This window comes from Haliaeetus albicilla, chromosome Z, assembly GCF_947461875.1.
Source record: "Haliaeetus albicilla chromosome Z, bHalAlb1.1, whole genome shotgun sequence".
Taxonomy (NCBI): Eukaryota; Metazoa; Chordata; class Aves; order Accipitriformes; family Accipitridae; genus Haliaeetus; species Haliaeetus albicilla.
Genome location: NC_091516.1, coordinates 44923851 through 44941974, shown reverse-complemented (window position 1 = coordinate 44941974; position 18124 = coordinate 44923851). Strand labels below are relative to the sequence as shown.

At 39.8% G+C, this 18124-nt stretch overlaps 1 protein-coding gene across 4 annotated transcripts in view; it reads right to left on the bottom strand.

Annotated features, from left to right (window-relative positions):
- Positions 1-18124, bottom strand: part of LNPEP (leucyl and cystinyl aminopeptidase) — a 69650-nt gene that overhangs the window by 42936 nt on the left and 8590 nt on the right. Inside the window, exon 2 of one of the 4 annotated variants that reach the window (XM_069776341.1) lies at positions 2819-2958. The exons of 2 other annotated variants lie outside the window; for them this stretch is intronic. The gene's annotated coding sequence lies outside the window, so the exon portion shown is untranslated. Of the gene's footprint in view, positions 1-2818; positions 2959-16821; positions 16842-18124 lie in introns of those variants that run through there. One more of the 4 variants, XM_069776342.1, reaches the window with a different exon arrangement.

Sequence of the window (18124 nt, the reverse complement as noted above, 5' to 3'; positions counted from 1 at the left end):
ATTTAGTAGGAACATTTAGAACTTAGATAACAGATGTCAGAATTTTAAATTAATAGGAACTTAGGAACTTAAGAAAATGCATTATGTCTAACTATAAGAGTTTGAGTATTGTCTGAAATCAGTTAACCACGGAAGCTTTGGCAAAGATTTACCTCGATCTAATTAATGAGAATTCCAATCAGTAGAGTTAAGCGAGATCAACCAATGATTGTTTTAGTATAAGAATTTTGATAAGGTGATGTGACTGAGGGCCAATCACTAGAAATATTAGATTTAAGAATTAACATTGAATGTATTTTATGTAAATCTAGTATATGATGGCAAAAGGCATACTGCGCAGAATCATATGAAAGGTCAACTATCGGACAAAGCGAGGAAGACTATGGAAGACCACCAAAGGGCTTCTGAAGACCACCGGAGACCTTCACTGCGCCTGCGTAAAGGACATTTACATATGATAATAACTTTTCAGAAATCTAATGAATATGTATAACAATTCTTGGAAATCTAATGAATATGTATGAATAAGTTTGATATAAGGTATATGATTTTAGTGTTCAGGTGTGCGTGGTTTGTGAGAAGACTCACCCGCGCACCCGGCCGTCAATAAAGAAGTGTCTGCTTATCTACACTAAATTGGTGTTGATAAGTTCCTTATTCCGAGTTTTTCGGTAACAAAAAGCTTAAAGCTTAAGCTAAAAGCTTAAACACACCCAAGTAAAAGAGATTTTACACAATTTTTCCACAAATCTGTAAACTCAAATTTAGAGATTTTCAACATCTTCCTCAATATGTGATCTATTATCACACCTAGCAGAGAACAATGGGAATACTCACAGTTTAGAAACAATCCTGAGAAGAGATTTGAGGTTAAAAACTAAATGTGATAGACTAATCCAGAAAGCCAATCCTCCTAATACTGCAAAGCTGCAGAAAGGCAGACATTTTCTCAAACTCAATGGTTTTGAAAAAGTTTCTTTAGAGCTGCCTCCTGCAATGCAGATGCCCAAAAACCTATTGAAATGTATCTCCTCATTACAGTAATCAGGGGACCATAACAAGCCCAGTCTGTTGTTTTCTGTAAAGAGGACAGAATATTTAGACATTAAATCCAAATTCAGTTTACAATAGGGCAAGCCAACATTACAATAGGCTTGCTGTGTGTACTGCATCCTTTGCTAATGAGAACAGCATAGTCAAATCTAGGTGGTAAAAAGTGGCATGACTTAAGAACACAAAGGTGAGTAATTAATCAGACCAAGCTGAACAGAAGGTAGTCCCTTATCTTTTTCCTACAACACATACATCTTTTGCTCCTATACCCTTTCATAAATCAGTCTTTTAACTTACAAAGCAACTTTACTAAAATAATTAAGTTCAGTATGATATAGAGAACAAACGCTGTCAATAAAGAATACCTACTTAATAGTTAATCAAACTATTGAGTTAATTTCTTTGAATCACTTGAAAGGAGACCACCTTCAAAGTTACTTGTGAAGCAGAATTTGCTTCCATCTCTGCTGAATCAGAGAACTAAACAGTAGGAATGCACTACTGACCAGAGCCAGTGGAACTATGCAGTCCAGTTCTTCAGTTCTTGCTCTCACAGACAATCAAAACAACTGATAGTCAATCCAGACACCCTTTACATGCAATGCTCTTCTCAAAAAAAAAAAAAAAACAAAAAAAAACAAACAAACAAAAAAAAACCTCATCAGAAATATGAACCTGAAGCCAACTCCTACAAACTCCTTTACCTTACTGTCCTGGTTTCACCTGGGATAGAGTTAACTGTCTTCCTAGTAGCTGGTACAGTGCTGTGTTTTGAGTTCTGTATGTGAAGAATGTTGATAACACTGATGTTTTCAGTTGCTGCTCAGTAGTGTTTAGACTAGAGTCAAGGATTTTTCAGCTTCTCATGCCCAGCCAGGGCACCTGACCCAAACTGGCCAACAGTGTATTCCATACCATGTGACGTCCCATCTAGTTTAGGAACTGGGAAGGGGGGGGCAGGGAATTGCGGCTTGGGGACTGGCTGGGTGTCGGTCGGCGGGTGGTGAGCAATTGCCCTGTGCATCATTTGTACATTTCAATCCTTTTATTACTACTGTTGTCATTTTATTAGTGTTATCATTATCATTATTAGTTTTTTCTTTTCTGTTCTATTAAACCGTTCTTATCTCAACCCAGGAGTTTTACTTCTTTTCCCGATTTTCTCCCCCATCCCACTGGATGGGGGGGGAGTGAGTGAGCGGCTGCGTGGTGCTTAGTTGCTGGCTGGGGTTAAACCACGACACTTACCTTAGCACTACCTTCTGTCTATTTCACTGATTACTCACTACATCAAGGAAAAAGTCTTCAGTATTTAAAAAACAACAACAACAAAAAAAAAAAACAGTGCAGTGGAAATTACATACTTATTCAGTAATGCAAAATACATTCTTGGGAAGTTTCTGTAGTTGATTTGCTAGCAATATTCCATGCTCAGCATGAAATTATTCCCAGAACTGCTGGTTTCCTACTACTTCCTAGTAACCATCCTTCAAGGATTAGATTTGTCATTTATATCAAACTCTTGATTGCTGTGGTTTAGTGTCTTATCTTTTCTTAATTAATTGTATACATTAGGATAGTCAAAATCACTACACAGTGGTTGCTGCAGATTGCTTTATAAATAACAAAAACAAAAAGTAGAAATTGGGAAAAAAAAGCATGGCAATTTTATATATTTAACAGAAAATGGTAATAAAAGCAGTTGGACAGACCTGTGCTAACGAACAGTTACAAGAAGTGCTGTATGATTCCATCTGAGACGTACCTATATTTGAAAGAACATTATTTTAAATTCTTCATTCACAGTTTGCTGATAGGCTTTTCTGGGCAGTGCTGGGTGAGCAGCATTCTATACATCTGTGTCGCAGTGTCCAAGAGTATAAAATTTTGGAAAAAAATTCTGACCTGTTTAAAAAAAAGTTATTTCACATGGTTTATAGACTCTCTAATCTATTTAGGAATGTGATAATTCCTTTAAAGACATTTGCTCTTATTTTAACTACATTTAGAAAAATAAATTTCTTCAAGGGAACCCTTGGCCTCAAGGTTTAGTATGTCCTGTAGGTTAGGCTGCAGAGGAAGTAGATCCCTTCAGTGACAGCTGTAGAGTCAGAAGCGGCATTTTAAGGTTTGAGCAAAAGTTAACCAAACACAAAAGGCTTAGCTAAACAGCTCTTGAAGTTGTAGAATAAGTATTATAAAATTGTCTCTACTCAAGTGTCCACACTCTGATTTCTGAAATTGCTGGTACAGACAACAGAAAAATAAAAATCAAAGCCTGTGATTAGCAACAGCTGTGTTATGTCACCAGCCCTGTTAAAGACACAGAACTCTCTCCTGTAAAATAGAGGTTTAAAAAAAAGAAATAAGGGTGTTACTGGATAGTTCAGCAATTATCTTTTCCGAGATTAATTACTTTAAATCTCAGCACTCCAAGTGAGAACAGCATCACATTTACACATACTCCTCTATACAGCAGGTATTTTTAATGCCCTCAAAATTCTTCTGAAACAATAATGCAGTGTCTTGTGTTCATTGATCCTTTTTCCCTGTCCCATAGTGCCATTTTTTTTACTTTCATGGTATGTGAATTCCAAATAAGGCAGACCAACAAAAATACTCAGAAGACTATTTGTTACTGACTTTTCCATTTTTCAGCTTTTGTGGCTGTCCAGCTTAAAACTTGCATGAAAATACCCAGGGCTTGTTCATAAAGATTTCTGCATTTATCAGTTCAAATACATCAAATACAGGAAAAGAGTGGGTTATTCAAAAAAAAAGAAAGAAACGAGCAAACTGAAGTGTGAAATAACTGTGTTGCTGAAAAACAAAAGCCAAAGTTTGGAGGCTTGACAAGCAACTTTGACATTTGCATGCCAATACCTAGCTCTTAGAGCGCCTGAGTTACTGTATGGGCTTAGGGTGAAAACATACAAACAAGTGTAACTTAAAGTTCAGTTATTGTCACAAAAATTTTTCTGGAAAAACTATGATTATCAGTAAGCATTTTCTCTTCATAGGAATTACAACAAAGAGTTACTTTGGTTTGAGTTACTACCTCATCAACCACTACCTCAAAATCACTATGGTATATTCAAGATGAAGGAACTCAAGTCAGTATATAGATTTAATACTTTCTTTCCAGTTGTTCTTTCCAGGAATTAAATTATTTGGTTAAATCTGGTTTGGGGTATTCCTTTTCCTTCTAACCTACCAACAGGTAAATTAGTCTAAATCTAAGGGAATTTAAATAATGGGGACAAATCTAGAGCCAAAATGCTACGTTAAGTTATTTCATTGTATGACAGTTTACATACAAGATAAAGAATTTCCAGTTTTATATCAAATTTCAATTGCACATCCTAGGAAAAAAAACAAACCAAGACAAAAAAAAAAAAACAACAAAAAACAACAGAAAACCAAACCAACAGTTAAGTAAGAAAGAAATTTTCCAAGTTACTTAGTTACTGAAGACTGAGAGGTGTAGTGAAGTTGGAGGTGATGACACCTGGAAATAATGAATTCTCCATTTTTCAGTGAGGGACAGAAATAAATACAATATCTTCTGAACAGAAGACTGTGTTTAATAATTTTCTAATGATACGATTATTAAATACAGATAGATTTTTCTATAAATAAAACATACTTTGATATTAAGTAAATATAATACTAAATGAAATTAATTACAATAAGCTCTCATGCTAGAATAAGTCACAAAAGTTAGAAAGTTTTAAAACAAAATCTCAGTTTAAACACAGATTTATACTTCAATTTTCCCTCTACTGGTGTGTTAGATAATGAAAACTATCAAAATACAAGATATTGGAAGCATGTCCTCCTAACTACCAGGATCTGGCAGGGGTGACAAAGATGACAAGCAGGTTGATTCTTCTGAATCACTTCCATGATGTAGAGCTGCAAACTGCACAGCACTCTGTCTTCAGAGGATACAGTGTAATAAACCCTCCTACCTGCACAAAGGCAGTGTCTGGGCACAGCTCATGGGCAACAATGGACTTGCAGAGAAGTATACTCTGGCTTCAGCTGAGCTTCATAAATCCTGCTAGCTTCATAATTCAACAGGAAAGTGTTAGCAATCTGCTACACCACTTAGACACATCCAAGTCTATGGGGCCAGAAGGGATCCACCCAAGGGTACAGAAGGAGCTCACAGAAGTGCTCACCAAGACACTTTCCATCATTTATCAGCAGTCCTGGCTAAGCAGGGAGGTCCCAGCTAACTGGAGGTTGGCAAAGGTGATGCTCATGTACAGGAAGGGCCAGAAGAAGGATCCAGGGAACTACAGGCCTGTCAGTCTGACCTAGGTGCAGGGGACGGTTATGGAGCAGATTGTCTTGAGTGCCATCATGGGGCATGTACAGGACAACCAGGTCATCAGGTCCAGTCAGCATGGGTTTATGAAAGGCAGGTCCTGCTTGACTAACCTGATCTCTTTCTATGCCAAGATGACCTGCTTAGCGGATGAGGGAAAGGCTGTGGATTTTGTTTACCTGGACTTTAGTAAAGCCTTTGACACCATTTCCCACAGCATTCTCCAGGAGAAACTGGCTGCTCACGGCTTGGACAGGTGTACTGTTCACTGGGTAAAGAACTGGCTGGATGGCCGGGCCCAAAGAGTTGTGGTGAATGGAGTTAAATCCAGTTGGTGGCCAGTCACAAGAGATGTTCCCTAGGGCTCAGTACTGGGTCCAGTTCTGTTTGATATCTTTACCAATGATCTGAATGAAGGGATCAAGTGCACCCTCTGTAAGTTTGTACATGACACTAAGTTGGGTGGGAGTGTTGCTCTGCTGGATCAATGGACTAAGGCCAATTGTATGAGATTCAACAAAGCTAAGTGCCAGGTCCTGCACATGGGTCGTAACAACCCCATGCAATGCTACAGACCTGGAGAAGAGTGGCTGGAAAAGGACCTGGGGTGTTGGTCAACAGCTGGCTGAATATGAGCCAGCAGTGTGCCCAGATTGCCAAGAAGGCCAATAGCATCCTGGCTGGTATCAGAAATAGTGTGGCCAGCAGGACTAGGGAAGTGTTTGTCCCCCTGCACTCAGTACTGGTGAGACTGCACCTCAAATAGTGTGTTGGGTTTTGGGCCCCTCATTAGAAGAAAGACATTGAGCTGTTAGAGCACATCCAAAGAAGGGCAATGAAACTGGTGAAGAATCCAGAGAACAAGTACTATGAAGAGCAGCTGAGGCAACTGGGGTTGTTTAGTCTGGAGGAAAGGAGGGTGAGGGGAGACCATTTTACACTCTACAACTACCTGAAAGGAGGCTGTAGTGAGCTGGGTATCTACCTCTTTTCCCAAGTAAGAAGTGAGAGGATGACAGTAAACAGCCTCAAGTTGCACCAGGGGAGGTTTAGACTGGATATTAGGAAAAATTTCTTCACCAAAAAGGGTTGTCAAATATTGGAACAGGCTGCCCAGGGAAGCAGTTGAGTCACCATCCCAGGAGGTATTTAAAAGACATGTAGACGTGGCACTTAGGGATATGGCTTAGTGGTGGACTTAGCAGTGTTAGGTTAATGGTTGGACTTGATGATCTTAAGTGTCTTTTCCAACCTCAGAGATTCTATCATTCTATGATTCTATAAATTAATTGCTTACCATGGGGATTTTTAACATTAGGTATAAGTCTTATAAATGTGACCTAATGAAGTAAATTGCTCAATTTGCACAGACTTTCTCAATTTATTTGCTGATGGCATACTGTATTCTCACCTATTAAAACTGGTAGAATAGCACATTGTGAACATAATTGTGCCCATTTCCTCTCTTAACTCACCACTTTCACCTCTAAAAGAAAGATACATCGTCCTCTCCCCACATTGTGCCATCCTTTCCCAGACAGCTCTGTCCAAGATAATACAGAGACTGTTGTGTTTTCCACCCTCCTCTTTGTTCCTCTGCTCCTTTCAGAGTAGCAGCTCTTGGGGTCCCTACTGCTGCTACCCAGCAGAAGATGAACATGAGCAGGCTCTTCCTACTTACCTTCTGAGCACTACGTCCACAGACGTACCAGAAGTAGTGCACACCTACTTCCAGGAGCAGTTAACACAGAAATTACTTGTGGTTTCTTACTTTGGAGCCTGGGATGGTCACAAACTCTTAACTAGCTCTTGCCTTACTTTAGTTTCCAAGAAAAAACAGAGGATTCACTTAATTTCTAATTCCTCCCCTCTCTAACTGCCTGCTCTCCCTTTCTGTCACAGTATGTCTTCTTATAGCTTGGAAATAAATTCCTCAAAGCTTCAAATGAAGCAATAAAAAACTTTAAAGTGGAAAAAAAGTACTTAAATAACAAACACTAATTTTAAAAATTGCTTTGTTGTTCTTCTAAAATACTACCTAACAGAAGTTATATAGGATTTCTTAAATTTTGTCCATGGATAATTGATTTACAGCATAGTCAGTAAATAATTCCTGTTGCTATTTTCATGCGCAGTACATAGACACAGTTCTCTGGGACACAGAAAGTCACTTTCAGAAAGCGTAGAAGGACATTGGCAGAGATTCATGGTGATCATATGCAAAACCTCTGAATATATTGGGAAACCTATGCAAAATCCTAACCAAAGCCTCATGCTTCAGTGGGTCAGGCCAGCAGTAATGCTTCTGGTCTTTCCCCCACCGAGGAAAGGGAGTGTGAGGGCAAACTTCAAACAAAAAGTTGTATTTATTCAGAGCCTGCATGAAAGCAAATTACTCATCTTAAGGGATTTCTAGCCTGGAACCTTACAGAAAAACTCTATGCAGTGATACACTGCATGGATCCTATAGAAGCTAAGCATAACTTCTTAAATTCAGGACATGCTCAAATCTCTGAGCACACATATTTACAGGAAAAAAAAAAAGAAACTGAAAACTTACTTACAATATCTGAGTTTTGACAGATACTACACTTTGTTAATGGAACACTGGGTAAGTAAAAATAAATCTCCCTATTTTCAAAACTCTTGCTGCAAAATCACATGTTGCTGGAGCAGTAATTAAGGTCACCATATTATCACTTCAATATTGCATTACACTATTTCTTCTTGTGGATAAGTATTAACAGGTACATCATACATTAAAAATTACAGAATTCAAAAAAGCAGTGATTTTTAAAAAGGCAAGCTTTTCATTTTGAAATCTTTTCAGCTTGCTCTAAATCAGGTACTCCTTGGTTTATGATCATTATTTCTTGTCATACCAATTTAGTTCCTTCTACAATGCAAAATACTTCCTGCACCATTATGCTTTGGGCTGTCTCGAACTTGTCCATAAAAAAATGTATTAGTTGTTTGGAGGGGTGGGGGAGGAATAAAAAAGCTCATCTTATCTTTTCTAACAAGCTTGTTCAGTGAATGAAGCCTGTATCAGCAAACATGTTAGTTATGCTAAGATTCTGACAAAAGGTTTCCTTCTTTTCTACTAATAGTTCCATGCATTTCAAATTTCTTCTGAGCAAGAAAATAATTCAATTCTATACAGAAAAATTATTTGCTGTTACTATAGGAGAGTACACAATGTCATTCATGTAATTTAAAATCAGCATCTCTCCACAGTAAGAAAACATATATTTACAACCTTCAGTCAGCTTAGAAACAAGGAGACAACTAGCCAGTGGAATTTCAGGCAAATCAGAAGTCCTACTTGAAAATGTTTTGCTTCATTTCACCATGATATCACCTACGACCTTGGAGCTGCACAGGGATGGCAGATGGAATTACAGTCTCCATAACAAAAATTAAGAGAAGCACAGAATACCTGAAAAAACAACTTAGAATCCACCACTCCAAAAGTTACACATCATCTTAGAAAATCCAACCTGCCAACAAATTACAGTTCCCAGCACTATTAGTTGTACATGCAAAAACATGCAGTCAGAGGTTCCATATACACTCACATGCAACAACATGGTTGAAGTCCCTAATTTCTAGGGCATTTCCACAGGTATTAATAAAGGTTCAGTGGCTGTAGCCACTCTCCAGACAAGCAGGATCCAACAAACAAATGCACATTTCCTTTATAAAGGGCTAGCAAAAGCCTGACAGATTTCCCAGCTCTTGGGGCTCTTCTATTACTGCTTCATTTGAATGCAGGATCATGCCCACAACTTCCACCCATGTAAGGAAAACCACAAGACAACAGAATCTTCTAAGAACTATGGTTTTTACCCAGACAGAAATATGATCAAAATTAGAGCTGTAAATGAGATTGCATGGGTTCGTTAAAAGTGCATGCTGACTTAAAGCTGTAAATATTTACTCTGGATTGAAACATCTATGCAAACATTACATGTACTCCTCTGAATTTTCAAGCTGTATGTGGTTTTCACTCACTACGCAGAGAAGCGGGAGACACAGGAATCATTCAGAACTGGACATTAGAGACTGAGCTTGAAGAATTTCAAAAAAGTTTAGGGATTTTACTCACAATAGTGGCTTACATGTATTTCATACTCTCTTACAAGTATTTTAGTTGGCTCCACAGGAATTAATACCTACAATCTAGGGCTGTTGATAGAGCAGCTCATAAAACAACAAAAAATTACTAGTTCAGTCATGGTGCAAAGTTAACATTCAAATAACAGAGCCGACATGCAAGTACCTCCTGAAAACGGTAATACAGGACAGACCCACAGGAATCCAGTATCAGAAGAGCAGACACAGTTTGCAAATGTCCCCCTTGGTTTATAAGTATCTAATGAAGTCCCCTGAAAGCCAAATTAGTAGGAGTTTCTTTTGTGTTGGGAACAAATGACCATGAGTAACCAGCAGTTATTCCAAGATAATTTGCTTAAGAGCCCTGAAAGTTTAAAAAAACAAAAAATCAAATTAAATACAATAGACTTCAGTTTCCATCTTGCAAAATTGCAACTGATGTTTTTCTGCTTTCACTGTTTGGGATTTGAAGTGTTTTATTTTGAAAGGAAAGAACTGCACAGTTTAAGTCCCTGCCAAAGCAGTGCACAGAATTTCGTTCACTTCTCCTGATGACCTATGAAAGCTGTACAGCTAAATTCCCACCTGTCTGAGGATTATATATATTCCCCACTACGTTGCCTAGTGGCCTAACAGTGACACTCTTGCACACTATGTGGGAAACTCAAATTTACTTCATAATCCTTCCAGCGCTGAAGAACAATGAAAAAGTTGAGACAGGGAACCAAAGGAACCTTAGTAGATATATAGATGTAGATAGGAACTGTTTAATAATTATCTAGCTTATAATGAAGTTAAAGAAATTTCAATAGAGGTAGACATGGCCCAAGGGGTTGAGAAGTGATGTTTAACGTTTGCATTGTTGAGGCTGGCTAGGGCAAGAGATAGTCCCTGATAAGAAGCAGAAGTCGACCCCAAAAACCAGCCAAGACCGGCCTTGTGATTTGGATAAATGCCAAGGAGCGACTGAGTCTGCGCAGGGACAGAAGGTTAAGAGTTCACTGCGAAGAAGACATATAGCCTTCATCTTCGTGACCCCCGACGACCACCACAAGGAGGCACTGCGCAGGCGCAGTTGGGAAGAACTTAGAGAAATGACTTCTTGGAACTAATTTTAATATGAAGCAGGGATAGGTCATGCCTATCTATAGGCGTATTGTGAAACTATGTATATGTAACACTTGACTGTATCAATTTGAAGCAAACTGCCGAGTCAGGCGTGCACAACTTTGGTGGGACTATCCCCTGTGCTGCCCAGCGCTAAATGAACATACCTACTTCACAATCTCACTGATGGTGGCGTCTGTTTCCGCACATCAAAGTCATGTACACTATAGCTAGAAGTTGGGAATAGGGGAAAAAAAAAAAATCCCGCAAGGAAGTAACCAGGACTCATGAGAAAGCTGAGAAGCACATGCTTCCTCCCTTCCCCTGCCCCTCCTTACTGGCATTACATAGTTTCAGACCTAATGCAAACCTCTCCATCATTATGACCATATGCTCCCTCCACCATTTTAAGAATTTTGCAAAAGGGCAGGCTAGTACAGTCCTAAGGACATTTCAGTTGCATTAAACCAAACTGAGACAGCTCTTAGAGAAAAGCTATACATACTTGTAACTGGGTCTTCATCATAACACAGTATGGTACAATACAAAACAATACACGAAGGTATTATGGAAGCATATGCAGCAGCAATATACATATAAAGCACTTCAACATTAACTCTGAGCATCATATAAATACCACAAATATCTTAATTCTTTCTTCAAAAAGAAGACAAAAAAAAAAAGGGAACACCAACAGACAGACTTAAAAGCAATGACCTTACTATTCCAATCAGATCAAATCTGTATTTGAGGTCCATAGAGGGAGGTTTTAGTCAATATCCAGAACATATTTTACCCCCTTAAGAAGCTTAGTATGCGCTAAGTTAGTATGCGCCTACACAGAGTCTGTGAATTTAGAGACCCATGTCAGTAGGGAGTACATTGATGGTTTGGGTTTGTGTGGCACGGTTTTAGTAGTGGGGAGGGGCTGCAGGGGTGGCTCCCGTGAGAAGCTGCCAGAAGCTTCCCCGGCTCCAAGATGGACCCACCTCTGGCCAAGGCTGAGCCCATCAGCAACTGTAGTAGCACCTCTGGGATAACATATTTAAGAAGGGAAACCTGCAGCAGAGAGAGGAGTGGGATGTGAGAGAAACACCTCTGCAGATGTCAAGGTCAATGAAGAAGGAGGAGGTGTGCCAGAGGAGGTGATGCCCCTGCAGCCCGTGGTGAGATGGCAGGCTGTCCCCCTGCAGCCCATGGAGGTGAGTGGGGGAGCAGCTGCCCACTTGCAGCCTGTGGAGGACCCCATCCCAGAGCAGGTGGCTGTGCCTGAAGAAGGCCATGACTCTGTGGGAAGCCTGTGCTGGAACAGCCTGTGCCTAAAGGACTGCAGCCTGCGGAAAGGACCCACTTTGGAGCAGTTTGTGAAGAACTGCAGCCTGTGGAAAGGACGCATGCCAGAGAAGTTCATGAAGGACTGTCTCCCATGGGAGGGACCCCATGCTGGAGCAGAGGAAGAGTGAGGAGTCCTCTCCCTGAGGAGGAAAAAGCAGCAGAGACAATGTGTGACAAACTGACCCCAACCCCCACTCCCCGTCCCCCTGTGCCACTGGGGGGAGGAGGTGGAGAAAACCAGGAGCGCAGCTGAGCTGGGAAGGAGGGAGGGGTGGGGAAAGGTGTTTTAAGATTTGGGTTTACTCCTCATTATCTTTTTTTAAATTTGATTTGTAGTAAATTAATTTTTTTTTTTTTTTTCCCCAAGTTGAGTCTGGTTTTTGCCTGTGACCACAAGTGGTGAGTGATCCCTCCCTGTCCTTGTCTCAACTCATGAGTTTGTCTTTATATTTTCTCCTCCTCATTCTGGTGGAGGCAGGGAGGAGTGAGTGAGCAAGTGGCTTCATAGTGCTATGTTGCCAGCTGGGCTTAAACCATCATAACTCATCACTGCTAAGGTGTATCAAGTGTATATATCTCTATATAATAATTAGTCCTTGTTTACACCAAAAAGGCAATTGCTGTTCACTGCAAAATTGTAACTGTCTCTTTTTACATTTCACTCTTTCCTATTGCTCTGTTTTGAAGTTAAGTTTCACCTTTCAGCAGTGTACTGGTTTTGGCTGAGATGGAGTTAATTTTCTTCGTAGTAGCTCCTATAGTGCTATGGTTTGGATTTGTAAACAAAACAGTGTTGATAACACATCCATTTTTTAGCTATTGCTGAGCAGTGCTTAAACAGTGTAGAGGACCTCTTTGCTTCTAATGCTGTCCTGTCAGCGAGCAGGCTGTGGGTACACAAAAGGTCAGGAGGGGACACAACTGGGACAGCTGAAACGAACTGACCAAAGGGATATCCCACAGCATATGGTGTCATGCTCAGCAATAAAAGCTGGAAGAAGAAGATGAAGGAGGAGTGTTCAGAGTTATGGTATTTGCTTTCCCAAGTAACCATAATGCATGATGGAGCCCTGCATTCCTGGAAATGGCTGAATGCCTGCCTGCTAAAGGGAAGTAGTGAATGAATTCTGTGTTTTGCTTTGCTTGTGTGCACAGCTTTTGCCTTCCCTATTAAACTGCCTTTATCTAAACCCACAAGTTTTCTCACTTTTACACTTCCAGTTCTCTCCCCCATCCCATCCAGTGAGACTGATTAAGTGGTTGCGTGGAGCTCAGCTGCCTTCAGCCACAAGAAGAAAGTTTAAGCAGAATTTTTACTTACTGGTATAGCCAGTGTATGGGGCAATATATAGCCACTTATAGGAAACACAAATCTTTGAATTTAGAAATAAAAGCTTTCATGCTTGCAGTTATTTTAAATGTGTTAAATCTTATTTTTAGAACCTTTACATGAGAAAAACATTTCTAAAAAAAACCAAACAACTTCAGCTGCTGTAAGACAGATGTCACCATTTTCTCTCTTAAATTATTGAATTCAGAAGACAGAAGGGAATAATCTGATAGAAAAAAAAAGCACAGCCAGGAAATACTAGGAAATATGAAGTATTGCTGTGAAAATCTGTATATCATCCATGTGCCTCGTCTGCTTTTTACAGACAGAACGGAAGCAATAGATAGGCTAACAGCATGTCCTTAATTCCTATGATGCTGCAGGTTTACATATGCATGCTTTTAATTGATCAAAGACACAGACATATACACATACATACTTTTATATGCTGAATGCAATCATTTTAAAAAGAAACAGAAACATTAAAGCAACTTGTGCTTCCTATTGCTAAAGAGCCTAAACTAGCATTTTCTAGTCATCTTAATCCTCCTTAAGTATAAAAAGCCAGAGAATGGCATGCATTGACTCAGACAGAACAACCCCTAAAAAGCCTTAAATAAAACAACAACCTCACTGAACTAAAGTGGGAGGTTTTTTGTTTTGGCTAAGATGTCATCATCCTTTACTGATACAGATAATGGCACTACTATTTGGTGTGGTAGTAAAAACCAAGACAGGCTCTGTTGCTTTCTGTAATGTCATTACTTACATGCAAACATAAATGATGACTCTCTGTACAATTTTACTGTAAGCTCTTATCAAAAGGCAGGCAATACATGAAGTCTGTCCATGATTTGAAATGCATTCTATTGATAAATGCCACTTTGCAAGGGTTTGATTTCAGGAGACTGACAAGGCTATAAGGCTAAGTGTAATCTAATTGATAGAGTTTTACAAGAATCTGTCTAGTTAAGCACATATAATGGCTTCCACAATGAAGTCACAATGGATGGATGAAAAGTACACAAAACAGGTGCTGGTTTGGAAACACACTCCCCCCCCCCCCCTTTTTTTTTTTTTTACAATTTTTGTACCATTCTAACTTGAAAATGAATATTTTTTTCCTATATTGCAAAGGAGGATAAATGCTGCTTTCCAATCCAAAATAAGCAACGGAACATAAGTTCCAAGCCATGCAAGGTCACTCTCTACACCCTCTCCTTCAGCCTGTACTGGAAGGTCTACTTTTGTTGTTTAGCTTTTTTGGGGGGATAGGGGGGTGGTGTTAATGAATGTGAGATCAAATACTGCAATAGTGAGCTTCTGCACACATACTGGAGCAAAATTCTGCCAACTGGGCTGTTTCATGGAAATTAAAACAATGCATAATTATGTATTTTAAGACCCTTTCTTAAGTCGCCATAAGAAACAGGAGCTAAGAATGTAATCTCACGTAAGTCACTGCTTATTAGTCTTGGGTGCATCTAAGAGTTTTTTCTGAAAGTCTCTTCCTTATTTTTAAGGAAAGCACAACTGCATTTTCTTCAGCAGGACCTCAGGCCGAAAACCACATGGATCAATTACATTTTAACATTTACCAATTAAATTTATAAGTAGATAGCCAGAATATTACTGATACCTCTTTTCAAACCTTCACGTTCAGGTAATCAACAAAAACAAAACACCATGGAAGGGGAAAAAAAGAGTGTGGTTCATTTACTGAACACTCTACCTATTCAACTGGCAAAAAATATAAGTTACTCTTTTCATAACTATTTCTCTGGAGGTCAATGGAGATAACTGGAGAATTTAAGGCTAGCCAATACAAGCTTAGTCTGGATTTTGATATCCAACACAGGTATCTAGTGTCCATTCACATCTTACCAAATATTTTCAAATATCAATCTGGTACAAATTAGGTTTCCACAGTGAAAAGGGGGGGGAAGGGAAGAGGAGGTTGTTTTAAATGACACTTTGCTCTTTGGGCACTACTGAGAGAAAAAACCTTCTATAAGTCCCAACAACATTAAGCCAGTGTTCCATCCTCAGCCATTGGTTGAACAAAATACAGGATGGGGAAAAAGGGCTTTGAACTTTGATTTTAGAACATGAGGTTTTAGTTTCCTGTTTCCAATCTGATCAAGGGTATGTTTTGCAATTAAAGTGATAGAAGATGTTTAACCACAGGGATCTAATGAAAAGGCCCTGAGTATTGCAGACATGCAGGAAGTTGTGTCTCAAATTTCTCAAGCTACTGAACTCCCATGTTCAAGACTGCTGACTATCTTCTTCTCTATATCTGTCCATCAATTTCATGGCTGATAAATACCAGGCTTATCATAGCTGAAGTTACAAAAGATTTCTTTGCCAGTATCAGTCGTTCTGAGGAAAAAAATTTTAGAGAACTTTGCAAAACATCCAACAGACTGTCAAGGCATACAATCTGACAGACTGTATACAACCTGACACTCGCTTAGTCTTTTTTTATTTTTTTAAAACAATAAATTTGAACTAGCATACCCTCTCATCTTGAACAGTTTCTAAAAAAAACAACCCAATGTGCCTCCAGATTACTGTTGTTACTTAACACACACCTGGCAACTCCAGTGATAATACTATACAAAACCATTTGTAGGTCACAAGCAAGTATTGCATGTCCACTGCTTTATAACTGTTATTTCAGCTCACAGAAGCAATAATGTCTAAACATTACTGACTATGACTCACAGTGCAGTAAGTTTTATATGGTCTTAACAGAGCAACAATACAACTCCCTAAATTTTTGTCAGTCTCATTACATAACAAGACAAAGGACTTTGACAAGGAAAGAAGAGGCAGCGTGCCTCCATGGTAGCTCAAGACGTACTGAGATCTAAATTGCTCCAAAACCATACCCAAATATCATATATCAGCTGTGAAATCAGCTTCATTACAACCACCACCATGGGGGCAGGGGCAGCTCAGATACCAGGAGGTACACCGGGGATCATCTCTTTCACTCATTCTCACTATGGAAAAAGCAGGTGGGAAAGCTGCAGACTGCACAGAGTGCCAGACCAATCTATACAGCAGATGAACATGCCCCGCAGGGTTTGTTAAAGGTTTCTGCACAAATACCAGCACGGTCATTCTAGAGCCAACCCTGAGGGAGGTCCAATCAACAAGCTGTGCATACAGGCAGCTATTTTCATCCTGAGAGTACTCTGGGTTGCTTTGTCCAGCAACGTACATATCCTTGGCCACAACACTGTTATTAGAATATATATACAGTTTGGAACATGTATGCTGCTACCAGAAAAAGAAATAAAATAGTAAAATGAGAGGAAAAGATGCAACAGAAATAAAAAAAGACAACCCTTGGTTCCTCTCTAGACAAAGCATATTTTTAATCACCAATTTTTACATAGGAGAGAAGAACTTCTGTAGATCATAGCCCTGCCAATGATACAACCCCTCATAATAACAGTTCTATTCTGCTCCACACAAGGTTTTTTTGCCTTCATTGATCTTAATCTCAGAATCATAATTTTTACAGATGAAAACTTACCACAATGTGGCCTACTCTTTCTGTGAAAAGCACCCAAGTTTGGCAAAGATAAGGTTTAGAATCTACATATTGTTCTTTTAGATACTGCACACAAATGGCTTGCACTGCTTTATATATATGTGAGGGGGAGGGGAAGGGGTGGGGTGTGGAACCAATCACAAAGAACTTTCAAGTGTAATGGATATCAACCCTCCTGCATTTTAACATTTAGAGTAGCCTCTTCTATTCCAGGCGCCATCCCTCAGCAGAGCACTAGCCTGAACTTTTGCCAAATCAATCAACAGAGTTGCCAACAAGTCAGTTGCTCTGATGGAGCTTGCTAGCCTAATCAGTGTACATAATGCAGGACAAACACAGCATTCCTACCACTGCAATGCAGACCACTATCATAGTAGCATCACAGTATTATAATCACAGAAGATAGATATGAAGGAAGATTTAATCTGTTTGCTTGGACTTTGCTTTTCACTTGTGCAAAGTTTAACAGGTTGCATGCTTTTAAACATTATTAGTTCTTATTTTCATTTGTGTTTTTAATTACTAGAGCACATATTTTGTAATGGTTCCTTTAATTATTTTCCAGTTGTTTGTAGAATAGTACTTTACATAAAAAGTATTCACGCTTATGAATACTCAGTTGTGCCAAAAGAGACACCAAGGCCTCGTCAGTATCTCCATCATTGATAAAAAGCACAAATGTGGATAACAAAACTGATGGCTTATTGTACTGGCTTTGTGTGGCAAGGTTTTGGTAGCGGGGGGGGGGTAGTATTACCAGGGGTGGCTTCTGTAAGAAGCTGCTGGAAGCTTCCCCTGTGTCTGACAGAGCCAATACCAGCTGGCTCTAAGACAGACCTGCCGCCAGCCAAGGCCAAGCCAATCAGTGATAGTGGTAATGCCTCTGTGATAACATTTTTAAGAAGGAAAAAAAGTTGTGGGACAGAGAGAAATGGCAGCTGGAGAGAGAGTGAGAACATGCAAGAGAAACAACTGTGCAGACAGCAAGGTCAGTGAAGATGGAGGGGGAGGAGGTGCTCCAGACGCCAGAGCAGAGATTCCCCTGCAGCCCATGGCGAAGACTATGGTGAGGCAGGTTGTCCCCCTGCAGCCCATGGAGGTCCATGGTGGAGCAGATATCCACCTGCAGCCCATTGGAGGACCCCCACGCTGGAGCAGGTAGATGCTCGAAAGAGGCTGTGACTCCGTGGGAAGCCCACACTGCAGCAGGGTCCTGGCAGGACCTGTGGATCTGTGGAGAGAGGAGCCCACGGAACAGGTTTTCTGGCAGGACTTGTGACCCCGT